Below are 15,177 nucleotides of genomic sequence, written 5' to 3'. Positions count from 1 at the left end.
ATTTATTGGTCCTCCTTTGAAATGGAATTAAGGGCCTCTGCATCAATAGATTCAAACTCTCAAACTACGAAGACCCTTCTCATAATATAAGTACTACATAATTTTCGAAAAGATGAAAACCGTAGATGTAGTAGCATCAAGTTTACCAAATGATGTTGAGAAGCGTGAATAATATGTAAAATAACGTGTAAACTCAACGTATTTTGTAATAACTCTGGGAAATATACTACAGTGTAATATTGACGCCGCCTCGGCCTGTTCAGCCAAGTTTACCTAACCTGTGGTTACAGAGACGTTAACTTGAATAATTTGTGCTCTAGGAATTTCGGAGATAAATTACATTTTCTAACTTGTGACAGGTCATTACGGCGCGAGTAATTTGTTTATAAAAATTTAGGGTAATCCTAGTAATTAGTTTTCAGAATATACTCAACTTGTTAAAACTTTAAGACATAAGACACATACCTTTCGTTTAGGCATAGAACTAGTATTTGCCACAGTTACAGCGTCTATTCATCTATCCTCTAATACACCCCATCCTCACTCACATATACTTGTAAATCCAAAGATATATTTTTAAGAACTGCAATAAACAACAAATTCGTCGCAATCCATACACAATAACACCCTTCCCCTCCCAAATCTAGATTCACTTGCAAAAGCAATACATTTTACGCCCCCCGAGAGTTGTAAACCAACAAAAAACAGATACAAAACTCCTATATGCCATTCTGTAGATTGGACAATAAAAGAGGAATGTTCGTCACGCACTATCTTTACTATCTCGAAATTTCTTTAACCCTTTCTGGTAATACTACCCAACCCTTTAACCCTTTGATGTCCTCAACCCTTTTAGCGTGAGCAGCACACGTTAACAGTCATTAGTTCCTGTAGCACTCCCATTCAATTATTAGATCGGTAATCCTATTACGAATGTAATTGTTGAACGGCCCGCATGTATGGGATAATGGCTCTGCCAATAACAAGATTAGAAATCTATTATGCGACGACACAGGCGTCTATCTGAGGCTGCATGCTGGTAATTAACTGTCAGCTATAGTAACAGGTTTTATTCCAAATGCCTGTTACAATGGGCACGATATTGCTGGTCTTCAAACAGGGTGAAATCATGGTGGTTATTATGAAGTTTATGTAGGTAGGTACTTCAGAATTTGGCCATTTGATTTGTGGAGTTTTGGACTTCTTCTAAGTCGAAATTCACTAGATCTTTCTTCTGAATGCTATTAAACATTTTTTATGTATAGCATCATTTAATATACCTCAAATGCCTTTATTATACCATAAATGGTTCACAACCATAAAAATTTATTCAACGAATAAAAGAGCAATTAAAATTTATAACAACGGGGCATATTGTACAAAAAACACTTCTTCTACTTTTCTGTCTGCTAAAACCTTAAAAGCAAATAAGCCATTAAATACGTCTAAGTCCATTTAAAATTTACATCTACGCTGTTTTTGACAAATTAGAAAATTCTTAGTTATCTCAGACCAAGAAAATTCTTAGTTATAAACTAAGCCTTGTCTACTTCATCTGCATTGCGCATTTGAAGGTCCATAAAGATAATAGCTAGAATCCAATTAGTTTAGTCATTTAGTTACTAAATTAAATTGGACACTGAAGCAAATAACATTTAAATTTCTTTACATGGCCTTGCAATTTGAAAGCTATTAATTTATTCTCTTAGCTTTTAGACTGCAGTAATAGAGCTCATAAAATGAAAATATGATTAAGGGTTAATTGAGCATAAAAAGCCTGAAGACGGTGTTTGATAGTTAATAGTATTTTTGCACTTATGAAAATAAATTATTTTGAGCAGGTTAGGATCTTTTTGTATTTTTTATAGCGAATAATAAATACCTGCTCGGTGTGTAGCATACTCTATGAACTTTTTAAATAAGTTAGTTAATTCGGTTCGGTTGACACTGTTTTGGATGTTATTATCTATACTTAATTAATATTATAAAGCTGAAGAGTTTTTATGTTTAGTTGAACGCGTTAATCTCAGGAACTGGTCCGATTTGAAAAATGCAAGTTTCAAGCAATAAACTTATTTTACAAACGTTCCTAGCATAGCAAAATAAACTTGAAAACACCAAACAAAATCAGTTATCGTCTTAAACTCCTAATTAACTAACAACATCTTCATTATTAACACAGAAACATGATACAGCTATACGAGCAGTTTACTATCAAAGTTTGACATGGCGTCAATATTGATTTATTTATGTTTTCAGGTAATTTATACTTGAGTACGGTGGTCAAGTAGGGAAGGCAACAGTTATATCGATAGTCTCTTACAAACCTAAAGTACCTACTTACTTTTTGTAACAAGTTTGGTCTTGTTGACAAAGTGACTTAGGTGTCCTAAACAAACTGACATGGACATTTCCGTAAAAGGGTTTCGGTTTTCTAAGCATATAATATGCTTAGAGAAGCTTAAAATTATAAAATTGATCAAATACCTATTTCTTACAAATCTTCAAATACTGTATGATTTTAATAATATCATTCTCTACCAAAGAATCCTCGAATAAAATCGATATTCGAGATTTAAACTGACAATCAACATCGATTTCACTATCGATAGTTTCACCATCGATTAGTTGGCAACACTACCGTATACCTGCTTGCCGTAGTGCGGCGGTAAAGTGCGATGGGCTTCTGACTTCCCAACAACATTATAACTTTGTCAAAGACGCTGCATAACTTCGTAAAAAGCGATCGGATGGGACAGCCTGTATACGTGTATCGGCTAATAAAACTACTGGGATTTAAAGTTGGGGAAGTTTTGATAATGTTGCAAGTTCAAGAAATGCATACAATTTGAAGATGAAAAAAACTTTAAATTGAATTCATTTCTTACTACTTAGGGACTACACATCAAACAGAGAAAGGGCAGCAGCGCTCTCTGAAAAACATCAAACTTTTAAACTGCGATCTCCATCCCGCCTGCCAAGCGTGGAGATTATGGCAAAATCCTCCACAATAGTGGAGGAGGCTCATAGTCCAGCAGTGGACTGTAAAGGGCTGTTGATTATGATGATGATTAGGCCACCTAAACCGCGATGGCCAGCCTAGGAAGTGTATGTCCAATTGTCCATTTGCCTGTAGTAAATTAAAGAGAGTCGTGCTTATTGCAGCGGAGAATAAATTATTTGAATGATGATGATCATGGTAAAGAAATCGAAATTCACTTAATTTTTTTCTCCATTGTTGGAGTTTGTTATTGTTATTAGAGTGTGCAGTATGCAATTATGCATACTCACATTTTATTATATAAGAATATCAAAAATTTATCTCACATTATAATGTTTCTGCTATTTGCCGACTCACCAGTCAGAACGCTGGTTTTATTTACCTACACTCGTACACAAAGAGAAAAAACACCTTTTGAAAACTGAGCGCGGAGTTTTTAGTCAAAACTTTTACACCCAGTTGTTTTAGTGGAATTACATTTTTCATACTTCTTTCACCATTTTGATATTAATATTTGTGGGTTGCTTATGATGGCTTGATACAAACCAGTTACAATTCTATCAAAATTTAGATAAAGTAATACGCATTAGTAAAAAAAATACTATGGGTGCCTTTGTAGAATTTTAATCATAGGTAGATTACACGTAACTACCTACATTAGTTTTGTTTGACAAAAACAAGGGATTACTACGACTACCATCTAGTCTTATTCTATTCTCTTTTACTTCAGTAAATAAGTATTTTATTCGAAGCTCAAAATCATTAATATAATTTTTCCGTGTTACAGATTTTTTGTCTGGCATAGTAATAGGCAAAACTACACAAGAATATTACAGGGTATCCATTAACGCGCTTGAGTTCAGCTAACTCAAAAACAATATTTTTCCAAAGCTGAGTTTTTCAGAGAATTCAAAAGCAGAATCTTAAATAAACACGTTTTGCTTTTTCTTTCTTTCTCGGTTTCATTACTTTGGGTAAATACGAAATAGTTTGTCAGGTCTGGAGTTTTATTTATAATTTTACCTTCTTTTTAGTTACGTTTACCCTAAAATTTGCTTTCGTGTACCTACATACTCGTACCTACCTACTTTTAAATTTTGCATCGAAAAGATTTTAATTGAACTTTAACCACAGTTTAATCTGATAGGCAAAATAACAAAAAATGAATTGTTTACGTCAATCACTTTCGCTTTTATAGATATAGATTTAAGTAAAAACTCAATTAAGCCACTTTTGCAGCATTGCGTTACCGATCACAAACTCGCTCAACAGCAAAGACCAAAACTCGATCGGTTAATTCATCCTCATTCTTTCCTCATTATGCCCAAAAGAAAATGGCGGCGTCAGGGAAATCTCGGCACTCGCATTAGGAGGTTTTTTTCAACCCCAGGAACGAATTAGACAAGGGGTGAGGGTGTCGTTAATTTACCATTGTCGTCAGTCCTTGAGGGAAGGAGCCAGAATTGGAGGATCTGTTTCAGTTTCAGGAATGGTGGAATTTTAATATGTCGGGAAAAACGCTCGTACGCGATTTTTTTTCAACTAATTCAACATAAATGAGTAACCAGATTCCGGAAAACGAAATAAGTGCCTACTCGTATTGTTAAAAATAAGCCAAATACTTTCAAAGTACGCTTTAGTTTTTCATGCTACTTCTCATCACCAGTTGATTTAAGTTGTCCCGAAGTGTAGGTAGTAAACTCTAGTAATAATATTAGATAGCCAAAATGTAAATAGAAGGGCTTAATAAACTTGAGCAAACCAAAGAACGTTGAATAACCGACATTTTAGATTAACGAAACATATCCTTTCAATAAACAAATGAATAGCAACTCATTCAAAGGTGAACGAGTTAAAATGAACCAGATGAACCCAACACCTCTGACAAGTGAGTGAACAACAAAGGGTTGAAATATGACAACCTTCGTTTTGTAATCATAAAAGTCAACGCTTATGTTTTTACATTATATTATGAGACCAATATAATAGTCAATATAGAAGAAGATATCAATTCAGGTATCTATCAGTATTACAAACATGATTATTTATGCTTATGTTTCTATAGTAAAAAAGCTATTTAATGACATCTTATGATATACCGCAATAGTTTTAGTTTGTGTGAAAGAAATATTTATAGCATTGGCACTAGTCAAATAAATCGATAGAAACTTCTTGCTAAAATCTATCTAGCTTTTAGGACGCTTAGAGAGTTCAAAGTAACCCATATATCCAGAAACTCATGAAAAAACCATAACCTACCTACGGATAAAAAGCGGCTGCCTCGGGCGAGAAAGACTTTTCGTTTATCGTCTGCTTACTTCTGAGCTACAAAGACATTGAATAGCTTTTAGAATTTCTCAAGTGCTTTATTATATAAGCAGCTCATATTTTCCAATATCTAGTTAGTGAGTTAATTTTATCGAACAACTAGCTGGCTCGGCGAACTAGTGCCGCCTATATTCATCCAAAAGCCAGTAGTTTCGGAGCCTATATAATACGAACAAACAAAAAAATCTTTCCTCTTATAAGTGTTCATAAGATTACCATTTTTGTGCCTAAAATTTAGTGACCAGACACACTTCCAAATCTGAGGGCTTAGTGTGAGTTTACATCAAACACCGTCACTAGCAAAAATATATGAAGATTTTAGTTCTTGAAAGTTTGCGCTAGGGGCGCTGTACAATCCGTCATACATTTATTGTCACTTTTTTACGCAGTAGACATCGAATGCGTTTAACGTAAACTCACACTATGCCCTCTGAAATCGACTTGAATCTTTGTCCCAGTTCTCAAGATATTAGGATAAATTAATTACTAAAGTACTAAAATGCTCCGAATTTCACAAAGTTTGACTTAATCTGGTTCTATTGTCTTGTTTGTGCAGTTATCAGCATGTAATACGAGTAGAACTTCGAAAGCAAACCAGCCGAACTTACTCGTACCAGAGTAAATACAAATGAGTAGGTCATCTTCATAGAAACGCACCGAGCGCGGTTTGTAAGATGACCTACTCATTTGTATTTACTCTGCTCGTACTCCATGTCTCGATGTACGAGCTAAAACTATTTTGTGCTGAAGCCCTTGTCCATTATTAGCTCATTACTTTTCTATCGGCAGGGATTCGAGAGGCACTTGACCTGATAATCGAACCTTAGACCTTTACGCCCCCGAGACTCACAAGCGAATAAAGACGTTAGCAACATAGCAATAGAGTCGATAGTACAAAAGTTTATTGTCTGACTTATAGCCTTTCACGGCTATAAGCACACGATTACTACTCGAATACATACTCCTACGCATAAGAAAAGAAATAATCTTAAGAATACATGCACAGGGGTGATTCTTGTGCAATTGAGATCGGTTCGAAATAGAAAAATAATACGAATACGTTATTTTCCTCAATCATACTCGTCTTAAGAGATGTCAAGCATTCGAATTTATTCGTAAAATCCTTCGTAATCACTAAGAATACGTTTTTCTTGATTTTCACTCGAGAAAAACTCAAATGCATATTTCTCAATTTCGAGATGTTCCCACACAATGAAGATCTATTGTACGGGAATCGCCCCCTTGGATTGACATTTTCACCTCTCTGAATCCAATTTCGAGACCCATTCGAAAAAATCGAAGGCAAAAACCTCCAAGTAACCATTTCTACTTTTAGTTCGAATAACATTTTTGCAAGCAATACAATACAATGCAATTACTTAGTAGGTACATAAGGTCACCTGCTGCATTTGTAGTAAATACATTTTTGATTGTTTATTAAGACAAGTGTAAGTTATAAGAACTGTAGCAGTTTACGAAAATATCGGTTATACGGGAAATCGATAACTGCCTCACAGTTGACCATGCCTAACCTTTAACTTGACGAGCGATTATTCATAATAGTTCTCTACACTTGTGGATAACGCCTTATAGTAAAGAAAGACCAATTGTGTGTAATAGTGAATCTTTAAATTTTGTATGCTTTGTAGCTGAGTGGTTCAAGCAGTAATTCCAGCAAACGAAAGTTTGAGCCTTCCTAAGTGTTTTACAAATTATCAAAATGAGGAAAATTATAGATGTCTAATTTTGGTTTCCGTATATTTTTAAAATAACTTGAAAATATTGAACTGCCGAGTTTTTAGTTTCGGAAGTCTACAAAATTGATAAATGTTCAGGCTACACGCACTTAGCACATGTACCTACAGGATCCTATAGGAACTCTGTACACCTACATAGCTGATAGAAATCATAAATAAATGAATATGTAGCTACGAGTAGTCACTCTTTATTTCATCCCACACAAAACTGCCAAGTTAACAACAAACCGAACAACTATTTCATTCTTCTATAAAACTCCCACGTTATTACTTTTCCCGTAACTCGAGCGGAGTTGACAGCTAAAATTACTCGTACATCTGTTCTGATTTACCTTTAGACCAGACAGCTGGTCGCGATTACGATTTGTGTCATGCCAACGTACAACCCGACATGCGATCTGCCGATTTGTATGTATTCTCCATTAGCAAGATTGAGTTTTGTTTTTTTACATCCCCGCAGGGATCGGTAGGCAATGTTAATCATTCGGTACGAGGGAGTTGTTTGTAGCTGAATGAGTAATGGAATCATTTTGCAGGTTGGTAGCGTGCGTTTTGACTGATTGATGTTACTGTTACATTGAAGGCATGTTACATAGAATATTTGCATTAATAAAGGACTAAATTATTACAGTCTTAGCGTAAAAGAACAAGAACGGCAGACCCCAAATAAAATAGGAAAAGGCACGGAAGAAGAAAGTACTAGATTGCATAATGAGTACGTAATTAATAGGGCTATAATAAAATAGCGCTGGTAGGGTCCAAAAGATAAGGAGACATGTAAAGTGCCCCATAAGGGCTACCTTTTTTATTTACTATATTTTGACGTTCACAAGTGCCACCAGTGGTCTAAATTGAATGAAATATTTTTGATTTTGATTTAATATACTATAGGTAATCCACGCGTACTATAGGAAAGCAGCTCATTTAATATAGGAAGGTTAATAACCTTCTAAAGCGTGATTAGACTACACATTCAAAATAAGGTAAACATTTCTACAACTAAATTAATTGAAACGTTTAAATGGGAAAAACAACTTAGTAGCAGGAAAAACAGAAATAACGTAAATAAAGGTAGTACTCCCAACAAACAGTATTTTCCTAAGTTTATCGTAGAGTTTGGGGAAAACCCACTCGTTCTAATTAAAATCTATATCTAGACTAGAACCTAATCTAGTTAATCGAGTAATTATAACCACCAAATGTCATGTTAGTACCTAATTAACTGACTAAATAATCAAGGACCTATCTTAGTTGACGTAATACCGTGAGTTTGGTCAATTACCGCCGAGTAAATTCAATTGGCGATACATAAAACATACATTTTGATTGAAAACATTTGAAACTGTCGGTGTTTGAAAGTGGCAAATACTTAAATTAACTAAAGATACTAAGGTTGGGTTGCACCATCTTACTTTAACTTTAAAAAACGTAAAAATCTGTCCAACTTCATACTGGTTGCTGGTTGTCGTTATAGTTACAGTTAAAATTAGGTAGTGCAATTCAGCCTTATTATATATTTTACTGTAATTTCTATCGTTTCTTTAAAACTCATAATTCGCCGAATGAATCTATTTTTTTACTTTAAAATCTTTTGCCTCTTTTCTCATCCTTGCAATGCTACAGTATAAATATAAATGTAAGCCTTAAGAGTACCACTAGTATAGAAATGTTAACGTAAGCTTTATGAGTAAAACCCCTTCGAGAAACCATACATTAAAAGCGACTGGTCCAAAAAATTGAGGTTGAAGGAACGACTTTTTATTCAGCCCAAAAGTTGACGTTTGTCATGATAACATAAATCGAATAGATTGTTTAAATAAACAACTTGAAAAAATCGAACTGCCTAAGGCGGGGGAAGCGAAATCGAATAGGTCTCATTAAACACAGGATTCTTTACGATTTACAAGTCAATTTCGTTACCGACAGATTCCGATGGGCGAGCTACGGGCAAAAGCTAGTCAATAATTGACGAACGTTTTAGGTCACCTAAATTATGCAAGAGAAGCCAGGCGTGTTACCTAACTTATTCTAGATATTTGACAGCGAAAAGAGATATGATGTTTAGGTCCAACGTAAATCTTAGGTTCTCTTGGGGCGGATAACGAAAAGCAAGGCCTATACGTAGGGTAAAGTATGATCACCCAATTCGAAAACCGTTTCTCAAATCAAGTTGCGTGTGAAAAAATAAATTATAAATGAAGATCCTCGTAATATTACTTATAACAACAAGTTAAAAAGCTTGTAAAATTTAACTTATTCATACAATTATTTTTAATCGTATCGAAAAATGAAAGTTTTGAAACAAACTTACGAATACGTAGTAAATATAACGTTGTCATAATAATGAATGATTACATTGCTGTCCATGTATGTTTCCGGAGTATCAATGAGCGACATAAATACGTAAATGTATACGTAAAGAATCACAATAGTGAGGTTAAGGTGTGTTTAAATTTGGCGAACGCGTCTATAGCTATGGTTAACATCCGTCATCTTATTGACTTACCATCACTGATCCTCACACGTCAATCACACACACCACTATTCACCATCACGTCACTTCACTCACACTCGTTTTCAGTTATATTGCAAACCACACCGCGACATTATCATACGGAGTCCACAATGCGGCAAGGCGGGCCGCCTCACTGAAACCATTTGACGGGTCATGGTTTCTGCGCAGGTTTCCACGCGCAGGCTCAGAGGGGCTGAGCTTTGGGCATAGAGTACAAACTTGTAGAAGCGCCGTAGATTTTGGCGATACGCTCACACGTACACGGGCGATCGCACGCTTTCGGCGCTTGCTTTTATGCGGTTGCTATTGTGTGCGTGGTTGTTTTATGCCGTTCTGAATGAGATGGGGGTTCTGTATGGAGCCTAGGCGAATGCTGCCGATGCGACATGACGGATCCGACCCTCGGCCGTGACGTAGCCTCGTTAGCAGTGCCGAAGCGCTGAACGATAAATCGTAGTAATTCTGTTATTGTGTTAGGGATTTATGCGAACGTATACAAACATTGGTTAGTCGCGCTTTTTACTGAACTGATACTGCGGGTGAAAATGAAGTTGCCGACAGAAACTTAAATGATATGTTTTTATGAATATTGAGGCCTAAGTGCACCTTGATATACGGTGCATCTTTGGGACCCGTTAAGAAATAATAAGTAGATGCCACTGACTGCTATAAGCCGACTACATAAAAATAAAAAGACCAAAATAAAAATAAAATAATATTTTTCTAGTAGCATGTGTATTTATCTTAATAATAATTAAGAGTGAACAAATACTCACTCATCACTCTTAACATGGTCCGGGTCATTGCTTCGTTATTAGCAGGTTTTTTAATTAGAAAATTAATAACAAGCGAACTTTCTTTACAAGTCTTCTTGTTTCAACAATTTCATCGAAACTTTATATTGGGAACATTTTCGGTAAAATTATTTAATTAAGATGCTTTCTAGGATAATTAATTGATTGATCAATGTTATTAAAGTATTCAAACTATTTTGATTCGAAAACTTGTAGTACGGATGGTTTTCAGTTTCGTAGAATCTGCTCCAGTAAATTTATAAATAGGAGCTAGACAGTATACCATAATTTTTATAGTTAGGTAATTCATTTTCAAATTAAACTTGTAAGCAGAAATTTACATCAATTACAGAATTAATGTTTATTAACAATTGTTGAATTTAGTTAATAATAATCAACCTAATAATTCCATACGGTAAAGCATCAGTCCATAATACATTTATGAACAGTTTTCTCGAAACCGCAACAAACATATTCGAACATTTTAAGCTCTGCTATTTTTTAGCAAACCGCCAGTAAAACAAGCCAATTTGGAGGACATAAAAAAACTTTGTCTCCCCGAATAAATCTCAAATCACGAATGTAAAGCAGACGCAATGAAAAATTTCGAAAACTTTCTCTCCCTAAAAAACCAACGCAGCTGACTTCGGGTCGGTCCGTCAATCTTCGGTCATCATCGGCGCGCTGTAACGGGAACGGGACTCTGTTTTACGACACAGTTACACACCCCTGACAAAAAAGCACAGGGTATTCTGAAATGTAACACTCAGATGGTAGCGTCGAGTTTTGTTCGACGAAAAAACGGGTGTTTGGCAAGGGCGCTGCGAATCGGACCGTGATAGCCCTTTCTGAATTTTTTCCGGCTATCTTTCTTTGAGTAAAGGGATAAACATGTGTGCACAGTTTTGTTCAGAAGGAAATGTATTCATCCACTTTCACATACAATACTTTGGCGTCCGCTGAATCGTTTGGCACTTTTTACACTCGACATCAAATAAATCGCACCTCCCGCGACAAGCATTTTCAAACGTATGCATCCCCACTTCCCACCAATATTGGCACCATTTAAAAGCCTAGTTCTAACCTTCATTTCATTAAAGGAAAGGTTTATACCCCAAAAATGTGTCTTTAGAAGGATCCAGAGTCACTTCTTCAAAAAATAGGTAGTTACGCTAGAGCCAACTTTTATGGCTATAAAACTGTTAAGTTGGGATTAATCGCTATCCATCTGTTAAAGAGGACACGTGAGATCATTATTTGGTTTTATAACCATAAAAATTGGTCTCATTGATCCCATAGGTGGGCCCAAAGTGAGGTATTTTTTCAAGTCACATTTATGGTATATGTTAATCATTTATTAAGAAATTAAATGTGTTTTTCTTTAAGGATATTTATTGAGCCTTCAAATAACACCAATATTGTTGGGGCACCATGATTGTGTCAGAAGAAAATCGTTAAAGTTCGCGTCGCGGAAGGAGCGGTTTATTTGATGTTGAGTATATTTCATAACAAAAAGGAAGAAAGTCGAGTTTTGAATGAAAAGAACCCCGTACAATGCTCGATTTAATCCCAAGTTCATAATTAGTTGAAATTCTAGTTGGCCATTCATAAACTTGATGTTGAATCACACAAACGTAATTTTACTATCCAGACTTCAGTGTTTTAGTTCTGGGTAAGATTATTACCAGAAGCAATAGTTTAGTTACATTACGACTTCAAGGGAAACTTACAGCTTGCCTGAAATAAACAAATCAAAGTTAGTAGCAAATTATTGGCTGGCTTAATATTGAGGGATATCATTTTGACATAAGAGGCATTTTTAAGGATGAATTTTCATTTATATTTTTGAAAATGCAAAATCTTACACTTTGTTAGTACTATTTATTGCAAATAAATATCCGTTTTTTAATTTTAAATACCTTTCTTAAGGATAATATTGCCGCAACTTCATCAACAACGCTCAAACATCGTCTATCAAGTGTCTTCCTATACTATTATAAAAATATATACGATTAATTATAATAATAAACGCGCCTCTATTATCTTTTGGTTTACTGACATATCTCCGACTTGAGTGTCACTTGATCAGTTAGCAAAGGAGCTATATACCTTATGTGTATATAGAATTTCATTCGGAAGACGTTGAGGAAACTAAGGGGAATTTGGGTCAACAGTGATGTCTCAGAGTTACATAATTAACTAAGTAATTTACTTGTATTGCGATAGTAAGACATTAATGAGAGTCTGGGAGTCTGTTTACTATGAGGACTTATTTCCAAGTAAACTAGAATATAATATTTTTCCTAGGTTAAGTAGTAAATCGACTTAATAAAGTATCTATTTCTTGCACGCAGAAGCTTGAAAATGGTGGCTTGAATCTTAAGAAGCTTTACTTGATGGGTACTTATCGGATTTTTATGCATAGATGTTTTTCTGCTTAGTTTACTTTTAAAGCCCTAAAAATACTGTTAGTCTTATTAAAGTCTTCTTAATTACTCATCATTACACCTATAAACGGGCTTCTTACAAACAAGTAAAACATGCAATTACAACGTATATTAACGCGTAAAATACTTCTCAAATTATCTCAAGATACGTTATCATTAACACAAGTGAATCCCACGTTCCCCAAGTCAAAATAAGCCTAGGGGAAGCCCGGGCAAGAAGCATAATGTGGGTAAGAAGAATAATCGATTTTACTAAAAACCTACAACACATGGCGCTACTGGACGTTTGCGGAACTGTAAAACAGCAACACAGCCACGCCATGATAGTTCCACCAAAACAATACGTGCGTGAACTTTTTGTCAATTCGAAATCAAAAGTTTTTGGATGTTTTCTTACGATTTTTGGCAAGGTATGTGTGTTGATTTCTTTTATTACGTATTAAGTGTTGACTTATAGACTCTGTTTAGTTGATTGCATGTTAAATTAAGTTTAATTTGTGTGTGTTGCTTTTTTTCACCGGTAGAAATTTAACGGGTGGGTATACAACTTTTAAATATTGGTGCTTTGGGCAAGACGGATATGGGCAAAACGGATAGGTAAAGACAGCCATAACTGAATAGCAGGCCCTAACAAAACCACACATCTGAAAACAAGAACTTCCAAATAAGACTTGTCAAGAGGAAAAATGACCAAAAACAAAAATCAGATGGAGAAAACAAAATATTATGTTGTGTGCTCAGAAGAATACACTGAACCACCTACCGAGGATTGGATAGAGTGCAATCAATGCAAGAAGTGGGCACACGAGGATTGTACCCAAAATTCAGGCATAGGCAGTTATTATTGTGATGATTGCAATGATTAAAGCAGTTATTACTGTACATATCCGTCTTGCCCAGGGGGGTCGGGCAAAATGGATAGTTGGAACTTTTTTTTTAATGACATTTTTATTGTAGAATTTGTTTAAGTTTCTAAGTTTATTCTTTACAATTCCAAAGATGATTACCTAAGATAAAAATTATTAAATAATAGACTGTTGTTGATTGCATATTTATGTGGTTTTTTTGCCACTTTTCTTAAGGTATTCGTGCTGCCCGGGCTTCCCCTAATTACATCTTCGCACAAGGAGTTTAATTTTCAATTTAACGTGCTTATCCAAAATTATCTCTATCCTCATTATTTGTATGGCTTTATATCGTTTTAAGCCATTGCGGAATATTCACTGAACTGGTTACGACGGATCGTTATATTTAAATGTTACTTTGTACGCTTGAAAAATCCTATCTTTATACGAGTACGTTGCCGTATTAACGTGATTTGCTCAAGCCTTCATTTGTCTCTTGTGTTTAGGCATCCAACTCGAAACTCCTATAGAGGCATGTCTTTGGTCTATTCTTTAATTCTAAATCATTGTAGGTCTGGGTTTCTGGGAAGGACGCGTTAGTAAAGCCACTGAATATGCGACCGTTTGTAACAGGTACAATTTGGCTTTACAAAGCTTAGTAGGTACGAGTACTTGAGCTTTTCCCATTATGTCCTTTTCATCAGTGACTCGGGAAAACTGAAAGGGATGTTAAATGTCAAAGCATTTTTCGTTTTTTAAATACGGTAAGTATTTACTCAAATCTGCATGCGTGATTAATTGACCTTAACCTAAGGTTCAGCCAAACTAATGCTTCAACCACACCAATGCGTGCAGATTGCCATCGCGCCGGCGCGATCATAGGGAAATGACAGGTCGCGTGAACTGTCATACATCGCGCGACCTGTCATTGGCCTTCGATCGCGACGGCGATGGGGATCCGCACGCGTTGGTGTGGTAAAAGCTTAACGCGATCGGCCTGCGTGCGATCAATGCGATTAAGTCTGATCGCCATCGCCATCGCGCACGCCGGCTGTACGCGTTGGTTTGGTGTACCTTTACTCCTCACGTTATCCAAACCATAATAGAGAAGAATATAATGCCCATTTCCTGCTTCAAACCACACATTTACTCGTGAAATTCACTTAATTTCCTTCACGTAAATGAAAACGCGCTTTATTTAAAGAGCTCGCTAGACTTCCTAACACTGCAAATCTTAGAGCGGTATAAAGGTTTGTTTAAAACGTTAGGCGAAACCGTCGTGTAAGTAAATCGTTAATTTCTCGGAGACGCTTGACCCAATTCCACGGTCTTGCCTCCACACGGCCAAAGACTAGTAGGCAGAATAGTGGATGAAAGATTTGATCTTTAAAAAAGTGACAAAAATCTTCAATATTATTTTGCTTGACAATAAAAAAATAAATGAAAAAAAAAAGATTGAGAATTTATGACATAAAAGAGTTATAAAGATA

Source organism: Ostrinia nubilalis, chromosome 2 (assembly GCF_963855985.1).
Source record: "Ostrinia nubilalis chromosome 2, ilOstNubi1.1, whole genome shotgun sequence".
NCBI lineage: Eukaryota > Metazoa > Arthropoda > Insecta > Lepidoptera > Crambidae > Ostrinia > Ostrinia nubilalis.
The sequence above is the reverse complement of the archived record's forward strand: the minus strand, read 5'-3'. Positions refer to the sequence as shown.